General features: G+C 39.2%; 1 protein-coding gene across 3 annotated transcripts in view; it reads right to left on the minus strand.

The window, feature by feature from the left end:
* The window catches only part of LOC105477949 (A-kinase anchoring protein 6), a 651033-nt gene that overhangs the window by 500147 nt on the left and 128180 nt on the right, over window positions 1–22706 (minus strand). Inside the window, exon 3 of one of the 3 annotated variants that reach the window (XM_011734848.3) lies at window positions 16328–16420. The exons of the other annotated variants lie outside the window; for them this stretch is intronic. The gene's annotated coding sequence lies outside the window, so the exon portion shown is untranslated. The remainder of the gene's footprint in view (window positions 1–16327; window positions 16421–22706) is intronic. 3 annotated transcript variants of the gene reach the window in all.

Below are 22706 nucleotides of genomic sequence, written 5' to 3' on the forward strand. Positions count from 1 at the left end.
TTTACACATCAGTCCATAGTAAAGACTTGCAAATATTCCTGACTTTTTTGGCTATTTCTCTAAGAGTTTCCACTTGCAGTAAATCTAACCTCCATTCAGATAAACATTTACAGATGTGATATGGGAGAAAAGAACAATATCATACAAAATAATAATGTATCTAACTAAACGACAACCTTAAAACAGACATGGTTGGCTGAGCTTTTATATATAGAAACTCATACCAGCTTTTAAGATGTCTACATTTTCATTTTGCCTGCATAGCAACAGTTCCTTGACCTAGTTTCTCCACTAAAGAGGTCCAATTATGTTACACAGTAAGGCTAAAATTTTGTCCTAAATTTAGAATGCAAGAGACTCATTAATTTTCTCTCATCCCTAAAACAAATGCACTCTCTGTGTGAACGATGCGATAGTGATTTTTTTTGTAACACTAAATATGTCAAAAAATATTTATTGGGAACAACGACTATATATGGTAAGAGTTCCTATAATGCTAAAAGCTAGAAACACATAAATAAACAGAATATGGTCCTTTTCCTCAAGAATTTTACACTTTAGTGACAAAGAGAAATATACGAATACATGATTGTAATTCACTGTAATATGAACTTTACTAGAGGCGTATGTCCAGTTCAAGCATGGGAATGAAGAAGGAGTGTCAACTATATGTGAGGCATCAAAGAAGTTTCCCTAGGAGATAGCACTTGGGCCATCTTGATAGATGAGTACAAATTAGCAAGTGAGCAAGGCTAGGGGATACAATAGCCTGTGCAAAGGTTTAGGGAATGAAAAATCAAGGGACATTCAGAAAGTTCAACTATGTTTAAATGGCTAAAGCAAGTTGTGCAAGCAGAAGGTATAGAGTAAAGGGAGTATGGAGAGAGTAAAAAGGCAAGAGATAGAACCCATCACATTGCCTGTGGAGGGCTTTTCATGACATACAATGAACTTTGAACTGCAACCTGTAGGCAAAGGAGAGTCATTGAAGAATCTTATGTAAGGAAATGATACACTCAGATTTTAGAACATACCAGCTTTTTATAATTATTCTGGCAGCAGTATTAAGGGAGTACTGAAGGGAACAATACTGGAAGTTAACCACAGAGCAGATGAGAGATGAGAAACCCCTAGGATGAAGAGGTATAAGAAGGAAATTCAGGTGTAGACATGTAGAGGGGGAGATGCCTATGAGACAAACAGAGGAAGGTCTCTGTATATAGATGTCCAGGCTCAGGATATAAGCCTGTGAGTCCTCAAGACATGGATAGTAGGAGCAAGCCCTGGTATGGATGAGAAACCCTAAGGATGGGACTTAGGCAGAGATTCTTCACGTAGAGTCCTAGGACTTCTGAGGATTCTGTGGATAGAATTCAGGAAGTCTGAGAACATAAATGGGAAAAAAATATGTTCTTGTTTTCATGAACTAAAATTTCTCTCATTTATAAATATAGGAAACAAGTTAAAGAAGTATTAGCAGTACTTGTGATTAAATCACAATACCTGCCAGGTATGGTGGCTCACAGCTGTAATCCCAGCACTTTTGAGGCTGAGGCAGGAGGATCACTTGAGCCCTGAGTTTGAGACCAGCCTGGGCAACATGGTGAAACCCCATCTCTACAAAAAATATATATAAAAATTAGCCGGGTGTGCTGGCAGGCACCTGTAATCGCAACTACTTGGGAGGTTGAGGTAGGAGGATCACTTGAGTCCAGGAGTTCGAGGCTGCAGTAAGCTGTGATCACATCACTGCACTCCAGCCTAGGGGACAGAGCAAGAACTTGTTTCAAAAAAAAAAAAAGAAAAGAAAAGAAATCACAATATCTGTGATCACCGACAGAAATCTCAGATATTTTCATATCACATTAAAGTTATTAAAGATATCTTGAAATAGCATTTATACTCATTATTGGTTCAAAATTATAGTAGTTGTTAGGCCCACCACTAGATCTTGTCTACTGTGTTAATAAAATAGCACACATATTACTACATCACAATTTTTAGAAATATTTTTGTAATTACATTTCAGCATATTTTGAGTTTTTTGTAATTCCATGCATTTCATTCAAAACATTTAGAAACACTGGGATTCAGAGGCCTACCCCCCCTGCCGGAGGGTCTGTGGCACAATTCAAGAACACCTGGGATAGCATGAGAACAAGACGAAGAGAGAAAACTTAGGGAACAAACATTATGTAGTGGGGCTTGGAGCAGGGGGGGACTAAGAATAATGAGGTAGACAGGTAAGAGAAGAGAAGAACCAAAACACTGCATCATTGCAGGATTTACATACAAGAACAGAAAATTTCAAGGATGACAGTCTATAGTATCAGAAAATAAATTATATAAGTATTGAAATGTTTCCCTTTAATTTACAAATTATAGCTTGTATCAGTTAGAGTCCTTCTGCTATAAGCAACACAGCCATCTAAGGTACGTAAAAAGAAATGTATTGAAGGAATATGAGGTAGATCACAGACTCCAGGGAAAAAATCAAAGAATTAGCCCATAGAAAGGACAGGAAATGAGGATGTCCAGGAGGACTAGGGTAGCAAGCAGGAAACGTCACCATCTGTCATTCCCCTGATTTGTCTGCTTGGCCTGACTCAGGGTCGTATGTCCACCCCTGGGCTGGGAGAAAGCAGGCACCTGAACTGACAGTTACACCAAGATCCACAGAGAAGGGCAGCTCCCCGGGATGGCATGATGTCAGAAGGCGAAAGGACACTAGGCAAACAGAAGCACATGTCCACTTCAGGAGGTCCTACTGGCAACCTTATGACAGCAGTTTCAGTGTAAGGGGGCATGAAATCTGGATTGCTTTAGTTTACGAGCTGACTTAAAGTGAGGCAGAGTATCCCACTCTGTCAAAAAGCTTGATTATGAGAAAGAAAAACGGAGTAACAGAAAGGAATACAAGATCAAGGGAGGGTTGAAAGAAAGATTTGAGCATACTTATAGATAGAGGAAAGAGCCAGAGCAATAGGATAAGTTTAAGATATGGATAAGCCCTGGAAGGTGGGTTGAATTTGAATAGAAAGAAATTACCATTGTCACTTATCATGCCAGGCACTTATTGTGCCAGACACCACGCTAAATAGACTTCATCAGCATTATCTTTTAATACCACCAGTAGGTAGTATAATTATCCCCATTTCACAGAATGGGGTAGCAAGATTTAAGTAAATTGTCCAAGGTCACACAGCTGTAATGGCAGTGCAGGGAACAGGTACCTTTCCCTATAAAAATCCATATTTTTTTTTTTTTGAGACAGTCTTGCTCTGTCCACCAGGCTAGAGTGCAGTGGCACAATCTCGGCTCACTGCAACCTCCATCTCCCGGGCTCAAGCAATTCTCCTGCCTCAGCCTCCTGAGTAGCTGGGATTACAGATGTGTGGCACTAATGTTCGGCTAATTTTTTATGTTTAGTAGAGACAGGATTTTATCACGTTGACCAGGCTGGTCTCGAACTTCTGATCTCAGGTAATCCACCCGCCTCGGCCTCCCAAAGTGCTGGGATTACAGGTGTGAGCCACCATGCCTGGTCAAAAATCCATACTTTTAACAAAATTTTTCCTCTTTCTATAAAACCCAAAGAAAGGAGGTAAAGAAGGGTGTGCCAACTTGCAGGTTTGTACCAAGGAGGTAGGAACATGGAAGGGATTCCTATCACTTAGCTTCACTGTTCTCTATAGGGACGTGCCAGCCACTGGTGGAGAAATGGGAGGCTGGAACCCCAACTACAATGGCTATTATCAAAAAGACAAAAAAAATATGCTGGTATGAACGTGGAGAAAGGAAACTCTGATGCATTGTTGGTAGAAAAGTAAATTAGTACAGCTATTATGGAAAACAGTATGGAAGATCCTCAAAAACTTAAAAACAGAACTACCATTCCAGCAATTCCACTACTGGGTATTCATCCAAAGGAAATGAAATCACTATGTCAAACAGACATCTGCACTCCCACATTTATTGCTCCACCGTTCACAATAGCCAAGATATGGAATCAACCTAAGTGTCATCAATGGACGAATAATGAAATGTGGTATACGTACGCAACGGAGTATTATTCAGCCACTAAAAAATGAAATCTTGTCATTTGCAGCAACATAGATAAAACTGGAGGGCATTGTTAAGTGAAGTAAGACAAACTCATAAAGACAGATACAACATGATTGCACTCATTTGTGGAATCTAAGAAAGCTGATCTCATAGAAGTAGAGCATAGAATGGTGATTACCAAAAGCTGAGGATAGAGAGAGGGAGGGAGAAATGGAAAGAGATTGGTCAAGGGGTGTAAAATCACAGTTACATAAAAGGAATAAGTTCTGGTATTCTATTGCACCGTACAGTGATTATAGTTAACAATCTTGTATATTTCACAATAACAAGAAAGGATTTTGAATGTTCTCACCACAAGGAAATGATAAACATTTGAGATGATGGATGCGTTAAATACCCTGATTCGAACAGTACACAATACACACTTGTACAGAAACATCACACTGTACCCCACAAATATGTATAATTATTGTATCAATTAAAAATAAAATAAAACTGAAAAAAAAGAAATGGGAGATTGGGAAAGGTACAGTGAAGCTAACGAATGAAGGACCGTTACAAATCTGGGCTAGGAATGAGAGAGAACTGGCTATGAGAGGAGAAAGGGCCTAGATACACGCCCCTTCTCACACACACTCTCACACACACACACACACACACACACACACACACACACACACAGACGGTCTCCCAAGACTACACAAAAGCAGTGCCCACAGCTGTGGAACTCTCTATAGCTTCCATATCAGGGCTACCCAGCGGATGTGGGAGTACTGGAGACAAACCCAAGCTCAAATCACAGCCCTGCCTGTTACAAGGAGAAATGAAAAATAAAGAAAACCTATAATTATTAGATTAGTAATTTATTTGGATCAGAGATCAGATAATCAGTGGTTAACATTCTTATACTGTCTGAGCCAGTAGCAAATGAATGCTTTTAAATTTTATAGATATAATTGTGTATGTATATACACACACACAGTCACACACATATATATTCAATTTCTATCACAACTTCAGCTAGCTAGCATTCACCAACAAAGTTATGATCAACTAGCAACATCTTTCATAATTCTATTTATTTAAAGATTAATACATTTCTTTTCTTAATATTTACTAAAAATCTATCATTCCAAATTTTTAGAGCAGAGCAGGTAATAATTTTTTTATTTTTTTTTTTCTTTTGAGATGAAGTCTTGCTCTGTCTCATCCAGGCTGTGCAGTGGTGTGATCTCAACTCACTGCAGCCTCTGCCTCCAGGGTTCAAGAGATTCTCCTGCCTCAGCCTCCTGAATAGCTGGGACTACTGGTGTGTGCCACCACACCTGGCTGATTTTGTATTGGCTTTCACCATGTTGACCAGGATGGTCTTGAACTTTCAACTTCAGGTGATCCACCTGCCTCAGCCTCCCAAAGTGCTGGGATTACAGACATGAGCCACCATGCCTGGCCCAGGTAATAATTTTGACTAATATAACAAAAATTTAGGAACATCTAAATGATTATTTTAGACGTCTAGGTTAGAAGAAATGAAAAACTAATGTCTATAAGATATATATCTAGGCCGGGCGTGGTGGCTCATGCCTGTAATCCCAGCACTTTGGGAGGCCGAGGCGGGCGGATCACAGGGTCAGGAGATTGAGACCAGCCTGGCTAACATGGTAAAACCCCGTCTCTACTAAAAATACAAAAAATTAGCCGGGCGCCGGTGGCAGGCGCCTGTAGTCCCAGCTACTCCGGAGGCTGAGGCAGGAGAATGGCGTGAACCCGGGAGGCGGAGCTTGCAGTGAGCCGAGATGGAGCCACTGCACTCCAGCCTGGGCCACAAAGCGAGACTCCGTCTCAAAAAAAAAAAGATACGTATCTAAAATGCTTAAAAATAAAGTAAGATGTAGACTCAACAATTTAATACCTTTGTGGAAGCAATACTCTCTCACAAACATTTAGAAATCATCTGGAAGATTACCATATTCTGTCTCAAAACCAAGTCCAAGATTCAGGGTTTAGTAGACAAAAAAATAAGCCATAGGACAGAATGAAAAGCAGAGTTCCATATTTAAAATATGTACCTATACATCAAAGAAAACATCTGGGAAAACATATGCCAAATTGTTAAGCTATTTACCTGTGCTATTAGAATGGGGTAGGCTTGGAGTTCCTACTCAGAGAAGGAAATTTCTACTTTTCATCCTACCATCTGCTGATTTTTAGAAAATAAATCTGTATTACCCTGTTAAATCTTCAACTATTTATATGTATATTTATTTATATACTTATTCATTTAATACATTTTTTATTTTGTTATAATTTTATATTTTATATTTAGAGAATAGCTGCAAAGATAGTACAAAGAGTTCCCATACCTCTCACCCTGTTTCCTCCATTGTTAACATCTCATGTTACCAAGGTACATATGTAAAAAGTATAAAACTGATCTTAGTACCAAACTATTAATTAAACTCCAGATTTTATTTGTATTCACCAGTTTTTTCATTAATGTCCTCTTGCAGTCCCAGGACCTAATCTTGAGTACCACACCACATTTAGTTGTCATATGTCCTTAGTCTCCTCTAGTCTATAATAGCCTTTTAGGCTTTCCTTGCTTCTCATGACCTTGATAGTCTGGAGGAATACAGGCCAAGTACCCCTAGAATGTCCCCAGTCTGGGTTTATCTGATATTTTTCTGATGATTAAAATGGATTATGGATATTTGAGAAGAATACCGTAGAGATGAAGTAGTACTCTTCTCACCACATCACATTAGGGGTATACAATATCCACACAACATCAATGGTGACATCAACCTTCATCACTTGGTTAAGGTTATACTTACTAGCTTTCACCACTGTGAAGTTACTATTGTTCACTTTCATATCCTGTTTTCTGAGAGCAAGTCACTAAGTCTAGCCCACCCCCAGGAGTGGGTTAAACTCTTCCTCCAAGAAATGGGAGTATCTATGTATATTATTTGGAAGTTTCTGTAAGAAAGATCTGTCTCTTCTCCTGTTTATCTATTTATTCAATCATTCATTTATATTAGTATACACTGATTTATTTTATTTATTTATTATTATTATTATTTTATTTTTTTTTTTTTTTGAGACAGAGTCTTGCTCTGTCGCCCAGGCTAGAGTGCAGTGGCACGATCTCGACTCACTGCACACTCCGCCGCCCGGGTTCACGCCATTCTCCTGCCTCAACCTCTGGAGTAGCTGAGACTACAAGTGCCCACCACCACGCCCGGCTAATTTTTCGTATTTTTTTCGTACAGACGGGGTTTCACCGTGTTAGCCAGGATGGTCTCAATTTCCTGACCTTGTGATCTGCCCGCCTCGGCCTCCCAAAGTGCTGGGATTACAGGCGTGAGCCACCATGCCCAGCCTTATATTTATTTTATATTTTAACTCAATACTACATTATTTATTAGGTTTGGCTAGTAGAAGCTCTTTCAGCTTGGCTCCTATGTCTCTCTGACAGCTCCACCCTTTTGTTTTTTGAACATTTCCTTATACTCTTGAACTACATGATACTTGCTCATGCTCATCTAAAATTTTTCCCTGCCCCTAGTATTAGCCATTACTCCAAGGAGCCCTGATTCCTTTTATTGATGAATGGTGTATAGCACCAAGATCTGGGCATTAGTGTGTTCCTTCAACTACCCTTGAAGTTTGTTGAAGCTTCGAGTTAGTGTATATCAAGCACTTCCTAACACAGAGCCTGACACATAGTAATCACTCAATAAATGAAAGAATCCGTCATAGTTGTTATTCTTTTTACGTACATTTGTAATAAATTTCAAATTTCCAACTGCTAATCCATAATTGTATCCCATTACTCATTGCATCAAACCCTAACATGTCCACAGATATTTCTGTATTTCTTTCTATATTTCTGAGGCTCAGGACCACAAAAAGCCAAGAAATAACCACTCTCCATCCTCTGGGCCAGAAGTCTGCATTCTTTCACCATAAAACATTTTCCCTGCTTTCCAAGCATCTATGCAGAACAATGAAATCAAAAGAGCTTTGTGGAAAACATCTCCTGTGATCTTCTAGTTTTTAAGTTTAAATGAAATGTTTTGAAAGGCACTAAAAAGAAAAAAACTCCTATACACCAGTCAAACTCACTTTGGATCTATAGAGTCCAGTTTTGAATTCCTGTCCAAAATAGCTTTTGTTTTGAAATACTGCACTGTCATTGCTTTGGAAATGGCCATTGCCCTACAGATCTATAAAAAGCCCCTTTAAACAAATCCTGCACGTCAAACATCAATGTCATTGTTCTTATTGAGTAATAGGTACTGGAGAGTCCCTTATGAATTATATACCAGTAACAAACGTCCTAAGAGGCTGATTTAAATGGTGCCTCTACTTCAAGCACTCTGTCTGGTTAGAGTGGCTGCCGGGAATCCCATGGCATAGGAATCAGATGGGAGTCCTGAGAGATCTGTGAAGAGGACCCTGGGACTGAAAGGCTGGCCTCAGGACACAAGAATAGGAATAAGAAAAAATTTAGGGCCACTTGCACCTCTCAGGGAGTTATCTGGGCCCTGCAGAGTGTTGGGAGGGGAGCAATGTGGAAAAAGCACTCTGGTTTAGCAGGTATCAGAAGCCTAGAGGGTCCAGGGCAAAAGCATTGCAAAAGAAACATGATGGGGCTGGGCACGGTGGCTCATGCCTGTAATCCCAGCACTTTAGGGGGCCAAGGCAGGTGGATCACTTGAGATCAGGAGTTCAAGACCAGCCTGACCAACATGGTGAAACTCCATCTCTACTAAAAATACAAAATTAGCATGCGTGGTGGCACATGCCTGTAATCCCAGCTACTCAGGAGGCTGAGGCAGGAGAATCACTTGAACTCAGGAGGCGGAGGTTGCAGTGGGCCGAGACTGCGCCATTGCACTTTAGCCTGGGCAACAAGAGCGAAACCCTGAAAAGAAGTACCCAATTCAAACAAAAGTCTTTTGAGTTCTTCAGTATCCGCATTCTTCTTACTAAACATTCTCAGTTTGGGATTACAGCTTTTTGCGCTCCGTATCTTAAAATGTGCTAATTTTACGTTGGTTATTCTTGCTTTATCCTAAAACCCACATTCTTCTGGGCAAGGTCAGGTGATCCCTGCCATAGGCTGGAACCTCTAAAATCCCGTGGTACCTGTCTAGCATATTTCTGGTCTGGCCCACCTTGAACTTCTCACTTTTGCTCCTGGCATGGTCCCACCCAGCTGTGTCTTCCAGGTTCTTGACCTGCCCAGCACTTCATCTCTATCTCACTATCCACAGCAGCCCCTGCCTTTGGGTCATGGCCTTCAGGGTCCATGTGGCTACACACAGATGTCCCTCAAGGCCTAGAAAATGTATCCCAATTTCCTTGAGGAAAAGAGTTACAAGAACTAAAGCAATTGAAGGTACCCTTGGAAAATTTAAGCAAAGCCTCATAAATCTGATAGATACTGTCTTTCCTCCTCTCAGGAAGAGTTACAGGAGGAATCACGTCAACAGAAGACACAGATTCCTTACTTTTTAACATTGGACTATTACTATTAATTAAACTTTAGACTTTTAAAAAAGTGGCCAAGGGGCAGAGTGCCTCGATCCCAAGAGGTCAGCATTGGAAGTGGCCATATAGTCAGGGGCATTGGTATTACAAAGACAGCATGGAATTGAGAGTCATTTACATTTGGGTTCAGTGTCTTATCCCTACTCACAAGTTGAAAAACTTTAGGCAAATCATAGATCATAAGCTTCAGTGTCTGTAAAATGATAATCCAATGTTATAAGCTCTATAATTTATTTTTAAATACTTCATTACAATTGGTTTGATATATGTGACAATTAATTTAAGTTTCATTTCTAGGCAAAGTCAGCTAAAGCAATGCCTGAATTGTACAGTTTGAAAGTGGGTATGTGTGTCAGGTAATATTACATCAGAAAGGGGATGGACTCACTCCTACTTCAGTCAATAACCATTACCATTTAGCAAACCATTACCATTTAGAAAGTTTAGAAATGGGTTTTACCTGGTGAAATTAAAGGTATTCAAGACATATGGGTTAGCTAAAATAATTTAGAGACACGTGTAAGAAAAAGGGATCAGACTTCTATGATGCCTCAACTTTGTACCCTTGAGTGATGTTGCCTAAAACTTAATCCCTAATCTGTCCTTGTCTCCAACCATTGATTTAAAAGGATTTGTGATTTACATACAAAGGATGCAGAATCCTAAATAGAGCAAAGCTTTTATTTTTTTTTACTTAATATATAGTTAGAGCACCTAAAACAAAATAGAGCTGAGAGTTCATCAATCTACCAAACAGACTGTATGAAATATTTTGTGCCTGCTTTGCTAATTAATGCTAGTCTAATAAATATTTCTATGTGTGTGAGATTTTGGTCTAAGGCTTGAATTCATTACAACTTGGTATCAAGCCTATAGAAGAAATAACTATCACCACCCCAAACTTTTTGGGTGGTTACTATGATTTCCAAAATGAAGCTGAAATCTGAGTGTAACCAAATTAGCTTAAAGAAATTCTCAACTTCCATCCTTCATATCCCACAGAGTTGTTGCAAAGTTACAAGTGAAAGTGCTTGGTAAATTCTAAAATGCAATACAAACATACTGTCTCAGAAAGATTTTTAATTTTGTACAACTCAAGTTCCTCCACGGCTCACCAGCCTGGAGGTTCAAATGGAGTAACATTTTTAGTAATGTACTACATTTCTCTGCATCTTTATTTTACTCCCCCTTATCAGAGTCTTAGCTCCCTGAAAACAGGGCCCTAAGTAGAATTTCATGAAGCTCCAGCGTGAATTTCACATGTATGCACACTCACTGCATCATGGGCATCTTTACCAGGAAGAGCTGCTATTTCTGGGCACTGCCAGGCCCCTCCCACTAATGCTCTAGAGCAGGGGTCTTCATGATGGGGGACTCATCATAAAGGGGGATGCAAGGCAAACCTTTGAGGTGTGATGAAAATATCAGAATTTCTGTTTAATTTTTAATTTAGCCTTTAAGATTTTTACTTCTACATGTTTTGTAAAATATGTAAGACAGTAATACATGACAGAGCTCAGACATTTTTTAACAAATAAATATGTGAATCAAAACAGTTTGGAAACCTCTGATTTCAAGCATCTGTGGATAGAGGGAAATATGCCTTTCTCCCTCTTATACAATATACTCTCCTGAGGGCTATTGCAGCAGTGGTCTTGTGCTCAAATGACATACAGATTCTTTAGTGGAAGAGCTCTTACATTCAGCCCACTCACCCCTCCACAGCTTTTCTAGGACTCAGGACAGACAGAGTCCAGGGAATGGCTGACAGAGGACACTTCCTCATGACCCACATGGAAACTGACCTCAGAATCACTCCACCCTCTGGTGATCAGAGCTTACTGTGGCTGACTCTACCTTTCTTAGGATACATTCTCTCTAGGAACCGCTTTTGACTCTAGTATCAAGACACTGATGGGACAGACCACCAACTCATCACAGATACAGGGCAGACATTCAGCAGACATGCCCAAACATGTCTGAAGCTCAGTGATGGAGACAATTCAAGCTCAGATGCTACTGGCTACATCACAGCTGACAGCCTAAAGAAATACTAACCCCTCATTGCTAAGTCATGTAATCATTTCCAAGGCAATGCTTTACCTGTACCTGGGAAAAAGCCTTCAGGCAATTTTGTTCCTTGAGAGTTACCCCTGTGTCTGCTTACATATTCAATACCTGTGGGAAAAATGTGAAGTTAACTAGATACAGCATTTTAACACCTGTGTATGCGACAGACTGTGTGAACTGAATTGGTATTAGAGAAGTAAATGCACATTTTAAAATATGGAATTTCCCTTGACAACATTGTGTTTTAACTATGAATTTTAATATCTTTGGCCCTAAAATCCCTTCTATGAAAACATTTCCCCAAATTAGAAAGGAAGCATAGGAAAAACAAAATTTGATATATAAATACTCATTTTACACAGCCATTTTTTTACATGCCCTTCCAAATCCCATCCAAGCCTCCTCTCTGAGCCTCATCCTAAACACATACTCTCTATACCCTCATTCTCCTTATATATACTCTTTTTTTTTTTTTTTTAAGACAGATTCTCACTCTGTTGCCCAGGCTGGAGTATAGTGGTGCTATCTAGGCTCACTGCAACCTCCGCCTCCCAGGTTCAAGAGATTCCCATGCCTCAGCCTCCTGAGTAGCTGGGATTACAGGGGTGCACCACCACACCCAGCTAAATTTTGTATTTTTAGTAGAGACAGGATTTCGCCATGTTGGCAAGGGTGGTCTCAAACTCCTGACCTCAAGTGATCTGCCTGCCTCAACCTCTCAAAGTGCTGGGATTACAGGTGTGAGCCATTGCACCCAGGCCTCCTTATATATACTCTTATACTCCACTTGCTTAACACGGTGGGCACCCACACTCAGAAATGCCCTTATCTATACCCAGCTGAAATCCTCAGTCACTCCTCAAAGCTCAGGTCAGATTTTACTTCCTGTTTAGACCCTGAACCCTGACTGAATTAACTGCACCCTCATCTACCTTCCCATAGCTCTTTGTACTTACTGGTACTAATTAGGTGGTTTTATAATTTCTCTGACTCCCCATTATCTTGCTCAGCTACACATGTCCTGCACAATCATGGCACGATCATGCCACTGTGTAGGCATTAGATCAATGCATGTTGGATTAGTATTATATTCAGGACACTGCAAGAATCTCTTGGTCTTATAATCACTACTTGTCTGGACAGCTCCCAAAACATTGCAGCTAGAATGACAACAACACTGTTTGGATGGATCATGGGACACGGCCTTGAGCAATGCCTGATGGCAGACTCCAGAAACAGCTTCCTGACATCCCTGAGTAGAAAGAGGGACTGGGAACACAGGCAGAGTAGGTCAAACTGCATCTGTCCCCAGTTTCACACAGGGGCCAGCTCCTTGGGGAATACAACAGGCAGAGTTTTTGCCAGAGGTGCTTCCAATTGCTTGAGGAGACAGACTTACACATGTGAAACAACCTCAGAGTATATGAACAAATAGTAAATCATGATAAAAAGCATTATTGCTTTAGGAATTCAGAGAGGGTTATGACCACAGAGAGCTAGAGAAAAGGCAAAGGTTGTAAGAAGAAACTGGGGCTTTAATGAGGTGTGAAACATGGGCCAAGACAAGCAGAGATACTGCTAGTCTCCCCAGTTCTTTACAGTTGATACAGTTGTTCCTGTCTAATTTAAGGAGGAAGCAGGGCAGCTGGATTAGATCATAGTACAAGACTTACTTGACCACCAATATCCCACAGGTCCGGAATTGGAACAGAAAGTCTCCTAAAACCAGGGCTAGGCAGGCTGACCACCAGTTAGCCCTCTGCTTACATTCTGAATAGTCTAAGTCTCCACTAACCACTCCAGATCACCTCCTGTATCTTAGGCACTCTGCTAGGTGCTTTACACACATTGTGTCTAAGTCTCACTATACTTGACAAGGAAGGTACTGTGAAGAAAATAGGACCAAGAAAGGTTAGGCAAGTTTCCCTGGGCACAGAGCTAGTGGGTGGTGGGACTGAGATTTGAACCCAGAAGATTTAACTGACCCCAAGCCCAAGCTTACCAACATCCTATCTACCTTCCTCATGGGAAAATCCTCAAGGGGAAAAAAGGTCTTTTAAATCCTCAAGGGGAAAAAAGGTTGCTGCTTTGTTCTATTGTGAACATTAGTGTGAGTAACAATGCCAGTATTGTAGGCCATGGAGTTAAAACTCGCTCCTGCCTACTGGAATTAATTCCAAAGACAAATGATAATTGTGCAAAACAGAAACACTTTCTGGTGCTGAAGCCAGCACTATGTAATCCTCTTGAATTAGGATGTAGTAACTTTACATATCAACTTGGAGAATTCTCTGATCAGACAGACTTCTATTTCAAAATTAAAAAAAAATAACAAACCCTTTCTATCTAGGATAACACATCTCTTGTTCAGTAGAGTCCCCATCCAGCGCTGACGCTGCATTTTCTCCCTCTCTTCACCACAGTTCACTAGCCACACTGGATACTTGAGGCTGTCCTAGACATGGGCTTTAACAAAGCTGGAAAAGATTCAAAGAGCAGCTAGAAAGATCATGGAGATAGGAGGGCCTTCATGAGAAAATGTCTAATAATATCAGTTCTATGGTTTAGAGAAAGGGAAGCCAGGAAGTAGAAGAACATGACCTAGATCTATCACACAATGAAAAATTATATGGGGTGATCTTAAGCTCATTTTTACCAAATCCCAGTCACTTAGAAACAAAACAGAACTTGGTGACTCAACAGGACTTAGGTGAGGGCAGACATGGAAGAGAGGGCTTAGGATGACTCCCAGTCTCCACCCTAAGGGTAGGGACTGAAAACAATGCTTAATTCCAGACAGGAAGTTCAGAAAGGATGAGATCATTTCAGGTGTGCTAAGTGAAAAGTGCCTGTAGAAGATTCAGGAAAAGACATACAGAAAGCAGGAGAAATACAAGCCTGGATCTGGGAGAAAATAACCGGAGGCTAGAAATCTGAATTTATGAGTCATCAGCACCTGGCAATAGGAGAAGCCATCAACAAGCATAGATTATCCAGAGAAAAGGTGGAGACTCAAAGATTTGTCCCTTCCAGTCTGGTACCAGACTCATGGACTCAACAGAGTTATTTTATTTACGTATTTATTTTTAGAGACAGGGTCTTGCTCCATCACCCAGAATGGAGTGCAGTGATGTGATCACAGCTCACTGTAGCCTCAGACTCCTAGGCTCAAGCAATCCTCTTGCCTCCGCCTCCCTAGTAGCTGGAATTACAGTTGTACACCACTACACACAGATAATTTTTTACTTTTTTTTAAGGAACAGGGTCTTGCTGTGTTGCTCACGCTGGTCTCAATCTCCTGTACTCAAACAATCTCCCTCCTGAGCTTTCCTAAAATGATGGCCAGGCCTGAGCCACCATATCCGGCCTGACAGTAATTTTAGACCAAATAAAACATTATGGCACTATTCTGGGAGCCAGGGGCATTCTTCTTAGCAAGCTTGAGAGGCAGGCATTATCATTTTTATTTTACAAACAAGGACACTGAAGCTCAACAAAACTCAGCAACTTGCCCATGGTCACGATGTTGGCAGTGGAGAAGCAGAATTCAATCCCAAATCTATCTTTCACCAAGGACCCTGTGTGCTCTTTGCTTCACTAGTTCATTTAGGGACTGGCTCTCCTCACTGAGTTATAAAAATAGTAAAGACTAACATTGTTATGATAATGAACAAATTATTGGAAACTGTTATCAAAGTATCATAAAACTGTTAATATGTGGCCATTTTTTGACAACAAAAATGGAAATTCCATACAGTTTGACCTAACAACGGCACATTCACTTGTATTTTATGTGAATGTCTAGAGCAGCAGCGTAAATTTCTAAAGAAATTCTATACCCAATAGGAAGAGTAGAGGGGAACCAAATACTTCACCCAACTCATTAACAGCAAAAATATGTTGTGGCTAAAAAGAGAAAAAACAAATAGAAACACAAATTTGCAAAATAAGGAAACTCTAAAAAAATTTTATTGTGAAAGACAATAGCTTGTTAGTTTAAGTGAAACTTTATGTGTTGACTTTAGGTTGACCACCAAAAGTATTATGAAATATAAGCTAATAAAACACACAAGTGTGAAATATAAATGGTATATAAACACTCTTGTCTGAATGTTGTGTGTTCCCAAAATTTATACGTTAAAATCCTAACCCCCAAGGTGATGATATTAGGAGGCAGGGCCTTTGGGAAGAGATTAGATCATAGGGTGAAACCCTCATGGATGGGGTTAGTGCCCTAATAAAAGAGGCCCAAGAGAGACTCTTTATCCCTTCCATTATGTGAGCACACACTAGAAGGTGCCAGCTGTGAACCAGAAAGTGGACTCACCTGACACCAAATCTGGGGTACCTTGACCTTGGACTTCCCAGCTTCCAGAACTGTGAGAAATGAATTTCTGTTGTTTGCAAGCTACCCAGTTTATGGTATTTTGTTATAACACTCCAAATGAACTAAGATAATAAATTAAAATATGTTTTCATCTACATGAGCACACTAAGGACATTTAAAATATTCTATGGAACAGATTTTTGGAAAATCCTAAGACTAAATAAACAATGGAGAAATATGTAGAACCCTGTAAATGAGGCACAAAATACTAGAGCTATCAGGAAATAAAAATCATTTAAATTTTACCCTTTTGTTTTACTGTGGAGGAAACCAAGATTCAGGAAGAGTATGTCAGCAGGAACTAAAAATTCAGGTGCCTTACTCCCAGTCCAGTGCTCTCTGAAATAGATTAGAATAACATGCTATTTGAACACAATAATGTCTTTGTACATTGCAACTGACCATGCCATATATTGCAGTTGTAAGAAAATTTTCATGAAGTATAATTTTTATTTTGTAGCATAAGGTTGTTGAAAGTAAGTATATTAAATATGTTTTATTATCATAAAATAAAAACGCTGTGAGTTTTAAATTTTAACAACATGACTTTTTCTTATTCAGCTTGTTATGATTATGGTATAACCAGAACACTGCCTTCTCCCAAGATGTCTTTCTACTGCTTTTGGATATTGTTTTTCTTTTTAAAGAAAAAGGCATTCTAAAAATAGGATACTGTCAAAATGGTTTGAATTTCAAGGAAAAAAAAAACCCTAACACCTGCTCCCTGAGAAATAAATACTCAGTTCGAAAGCATGACATTTAGAATATGCCTTTGGTACAAAATTCAGCTGCAGATATCCACTACTAAAAGATTGTTTTGATTCTAATTCAAAGTAAGTATAGAATTAGGCTATCTTAATTAGTCCCTTCATTTATGAAGCTGTATGTTCTTCTGGCCAAACAACTGTATCATTGTGTTCCTGTGCTTTGCTCTATTTCTCATTAGAGTATTTTTAATAGCAACAGAGAAGGGCTGACTGTCATGGCTTATCAGTCTCCCTATCTGAAACTTTCATCAAAGAGTCTTTCAAATTCTTCCAATCCATCAATCTGAGATTTACAGCTGGGAATTCATGATTTAAAGGAGAATAAATAACCCTGTTCCTGAAGGGGACCCAAATTCACTAAAGAGAGAAAGGAAGAGACAACCACCAGTAAAAGAATCAATATATCTTTCAAATGACCTGTGAAACCCCACCTCCCTCATTGAAACCCTTTAGAGAGGAGGACATCAGAGCTTCCCAGGCAATATCCCTGCTTCCAATAGAAGAATTTAGAATAATTGGATGGTACATGATACCCTAACCATCAGCCACAAGAATTTCTTGGCACACTATCTGGAATAGCAAGAATAACTTAAGGGTGTTTAGTACCTTAAAAAGGACCACTGCAAAAGAGAATTAATTTTTTATTACTGCATACAATCATGTTGCCTCTCTCACAGGGTTATGTGGATTCATTTACTCTTGTAACAAATGTTTATTGAGCACCTACCATATGCCAGGCACTATTCTGGGAGCTAAGGAAACATCAATGAACAAAACAGACAAAAATCTCTGCCCTTATACAAGTTATATTATACCAGGGAGAAATAAACAAACAACAAGTAAAATGTTTAGTTTGCAGAAAGTGATAAGGGTTATGAACAAAATTTAAGTAGAGAAAGGAAATTAAATGAAATAATATATATGTTTGACACAGTATAAGCATTTAAAATATATTAAAGAGTTCCTTCTCTTAAAAACTCTAAAAATGATGTTCTTAGTTTCAGGGCTGGAGTTGAGGAGAAACTGCATTTTCTTCTTGAGAGAGTGATAATTTTACCCCACTACTTCTAAATATGTGAAATAATAACTTTTATTTATCAAATGCTCACTTCGTGCCAATAACTTTACATAAAATACTTCATTTCATCTTGTAAAATGGATATTCTCCTTACATATGGGGAAAATGGGGTTCTAAGAATCTTAAGATCATAACTCTAATAATTTTATAGTAGAACTAAGATTCAAAGGTAAACATACCTGGCTCCAAAATCCACCCTGCCGAGGTCTGTTTTTGTTCAGTGTTTAGGTATAGGGTGTCAGGAGATGGAGTAAGTCAAGAAGGGAAACATGACTATTATTCTCATGGACTGCCTATTCCCTGCTCACCTCCCCCACCACTAATCTCTTGCTCAGAGAATTTCAGTCTATATACATATGTGTAAATTGCTGGATGTTTGGATTCCAAACCCAAAATGTAATCCTCCTATTTGATGCAAGCTATTGCAAAAAAAAAAAAAAAAAAAATCACTTTAGATTTGGGTATGTAACATTTCCATCGCCATTTAAGGTTCTAGAGTAGACTTTTTTTGAAAGCTTATTTTCTCCTCAAGCTGGTTGATAGCACTCAATTTACTACTTCTCGTTTGAGTATCTGAGCATATATGGTATTTAGACAGGATGGTGTTAAGGTCTAAGAACCAGAGAAAAAAACATCACACCAAAGATAATAATTTATGTTATTTTCTGAAATAATATTTTTAATTCTTATATTTAAAAAAGAAAAACAAAATATATGGGTGTATTCACCTTTACAACAAATCAACCAAATGATATTAACTAAAGCAAATAAAAAAAAGGAAAAACTCTTTAAGTAAACAACAACAAAAAACAAACAAACAAGAAAAAAACAGAGTAAAACATGTTTTGTTTTGTTTTGTTTTGTTTGAGCCAGGGTCTTGCTCTGATGCCCAGGCTGGAGTGCAGTGGTGCAACCATGGCTCACTGTAGCCTGGACCTTCTAGGCTCAAGCAATCCTCCCCGCTCAGCCTCCTGAGGTGCTGAGATTACAGGCATGAGCCACCATGCCAGGCCTGTTTGTCTTCTTACGCTGGTTATGTTATCTTTTTCTCCATCCTCGGCCTTTCAACCTATTTTCAGTTTAGTCAAAATTCAAATGTTTAAAAATCCTGTTATCAAGTATTTATTACAAAATTAATATAAACTGTAACATCTTAATTCACCAATCTGATTCTTTATTTGTTCTCAGAGGAATCATATCTCTCTTTGTGGTAGTTTTTATTGTTACCTTTGTTTTCAGATCTGTCCTTTTTTCTTGAAGAAGCTGCCCTTCTGAGGCAGTGTTCTAGAAGTTGTGTGCTCCTACTAGCCAAGCCTGAAGAAATGTTCATCCTTCGGCTTCTTCTTGTGCTGCCCATCTTCTCATCATCACCCCCTTATTTTTATTTACTTTTAATTTAAAATGAAATGTACCAATAACCCTAAAGGACAAATTTGTTAAACTGTACTTGCACAACTGTTTTCATGTTGCATATAGTCTCCTACCACATCACATACGCCCCTCCCGCCCACTGTTTCAGTTATTTCTAGTTGATTCTCCATAGAGGCTGCCTGCAAGACTGACTAATATGAGTTTTAAAGGGTCATTCCCTTTCAATTCACACAAAGACAAAAACAGATTAAATACAAGGAAGTATTTGAATTAACTATTAAAAGCTAAAAGCAAGCAGATTATTTCCAAGGGCCATATCAGAGAAACTGCAGTATCATTTGGTTTTCCATGGGCTACTTTTATGCTAATGTAATAGGAATAAACAGTGGCAGAGAGATGAGGGCCTCGGGGGCTGCTGGTGGGGAGGACTGTGATGAGTTCAGAACTGTCCCAAAAGGTCACATTGATAAGAGACTACCTGGGGTAGTAACAAACTATGAGCACTCAAGATTGAGAAAGCTGAGAAAGGGCTGAGAAACAAGAATTCTGAGTGGGCCAGCAAAAGTAATGAGTTATTAGACAAACACTTAAATCAAGAAATTGGATGAGAACAGAAGATGAGAGAACCTCCACAGATATGCTTGGAGCTCCATGTCAAGGTATGTTCAGAAAAAAGGAAGAACTAATCATGACCATCTATATGCACAGCCCAGCTAACACCATGTTAAATCTATGTCGTGCTCTCCAAGTAATAGATATGTGTGTGCCTATAGTCATCCTTATTTGTAAAATGTTTGTTCTCTTAGCATATGATACTGTACATGGTAGATATGTGATGCATTTGTCAATTGTTGACTACTGGTGAAATTAGCTGAAACAGCTAGTTTTACAGCTTGTACAGTGATGGACATAGTGAGTATCAGAATTGTTCAGGGGTACAAGATCTTGAGTTCCTGGGGCTTGATCCTTGAAGAAGATTCTATTCTTAGGCTTCTAAGAGGTGGCAAGAGTCCTTTCTGGATTTGTCAGGTTCCTGTTTACTCACACAGTCAAAAAAATTTACCTTTTTCCTGTGCAGCAAGTGCCATCATTCATACTCATTTTCTAACAACTCTCTGCAAATCTGTAGATTAACAGATTAACACAGCCACTTCTCACGGTGACATGATGGGTGGGAATGCTTCACCTACCATAACGTCCAGGAGTTGGTTACCAGCATCTCATTATTATAAACAGTAATGGCAGATCTGGACTTCTGAACATTAGCATGGCTGGAACTGCCTTGCTGGAGAAGGGTTCATTATAAATATTGACTATAATTCCCTTTTAAATTGAAAAAAAAGAACTTTTCCTGTAGTAATATAACCATGAATTATAGGCCCTCTGGCCTCCTGGAAAGAGAGAATTTAAAAAAAAAAAAAAAAAAGGAAAAAAGGATAGTACTAAAAAAAAAATACCCAGACAGCATAAATATGTTGTGTAATTTAAATGAGAGTTAAACAAAGAAGGTGATAAAAGTAATCAAGTAGTAAACAAAGGGCAAGAGAATTAATATAAACATTGAACCAACAGGATGGTTAATTAGCTTGCTTTGCAAAGAAGATTTGATTTCTCCCCTGAAAGCAATGGTGGTGACAAATAAACCTGACCTACCAAATATCTTCAAGTAATATCTTACTTCAAGTAATATCAAAAAATATCTTCAAGGATAATGTAATATATCCCCCATTGCCTATAAAAGAAATGCCACTGAGTTCCTGTGCATGCCACTGAATTACCATGTACAAGGGCCTTGCTCTGGGTTGTTTTGACAATGGTCCCTTAGTTTTTCTAAGCACTACAATTTCTGTTTGAATTGTTCCAGAGTAGGAGGAAGCAGGGAGTCTCAAACTCAAACATCTACAGGGCTCAGGCAGTATCAGTGGGGGCACCAAAAGGGCCATATGGGACTGGCTACATAAGGTCCACTGCAAAATAAAAATGTGGAGCCTCTTATTTAAAAATTATTTTAAGAATTTCAAGATGGTTACAGCAGAGTATTAAACTAAGTGTGGACCCTTCTCAGTGCAGGGCCCTCTGCAACTACACAGGTTGCACACCCATAAAGCCTGCCCAGCAGCCATACAAAACAAGCTGCAGGCTAGGTTTTGCTCATGTATTAGCCAGTTTGAGACCCCATTCTAAAGCCAGGTGGGGTGATGTGTACCTGCAGTCCTAACCACTTGGGAGGCTGAAGTGGGAGGATCGTTTGAGCCTAGAATTTCGAGGCTGCAGGGAGCAATGATTGCACTACTGCAATCTAGCCTGAGCAACAGAGTAAAACCCTGTCTCCAAAAAAAATCTGAAAATAAAATAAAGGTTCCAAATTCTCTCCCTACTTCCACTTGCGACTTAAAGCACACCACCGCAAGATGGCTGGAAAAGTTTGGAGCATGCCCCATGGCTGAAAAACAGAGAAAAATATGGCTGGTGGTTTATGAGGAAAACAAAGTCTGTCCTTTATCTTCATCAAGTCTTAAAACCAACTCAGGAATTCAATTACTGACCGGTATGTGTTTGTGGAGAAGAAACGGTATGCCTTATTAATTCAAAATGCAATAGTCCCTCTCATTATCAGAGGATACGTTCCAAGATCCCCAGTGGATGCCTGAAACCATGGATAGCAACAAAACCTATACATACTATGTTTTTTCTTATACATATATACCTATGATAAAGTTTAATTTATAGATTAGACACAATAAGAGATTAACAATAACTAATAATAAAACAGAACAATTGTAACCACATGCCGGCATCACTAATCTTGAACTGTGGAGTCATTATTAAGTAAAATAAAGGTTATTTGAACATAAGCATTATGATAGTGAGATAGTTGATCTGAAAACCAAGACGGCTATGAAGTGATTTAACAAGTTGGTAGCATATACAGTATGGATATACTGGACAAAGGGATGATTCACATCCCAGGCAGGACAGAACAGAATGGTGTGAGATTTCATTGCACTATGCAGAACAGCACATAATTTAAAATTTAACGTTTATTTCTGCAATCTTCCATTGAATATTTTCAAACCATGGATGACCATAACCACAAAAAGCTAAATCACAAATAAGGGCGGAGGAGGGGCTACTGTACCTAAAACGCTGTTGCCATAGCCAAAGTCCTATAAGGATCGCTATTCCTCTGAAAAACCACACTCAAGGGCCATCTACAGAGTTCAGTCAATCTGATTGTTTAGAGAAATGCTTCCCATTTAAAGCGATACTGTAAGGCACACTAGGGTGATTAGATGAGGCTGAAGGTAACTGGTATACCTGTCCTTGTATGGTACATACCTCCATCAGCAGGCTGGTTGGAATGCTCAATTTAGAGGGCTCTCTGGACAAACAGTTTTTAAAGGTGATG

Source organism: Macaca nemestrina, chromosome 7, assembly GCF_043159975.1.
Source record: "Macaca nemestrina isolate mMacNem1 chromosome 7, mMacNem.hap1, whole genome shotgun sequence".
Classification (NCBI taxonomy): domain Eukaryota; kingdom Metazoa; phylum Chordata; class Mammalia; order Primates; family Cercopithecidae; genus Macaca; species Macaca nemestrina.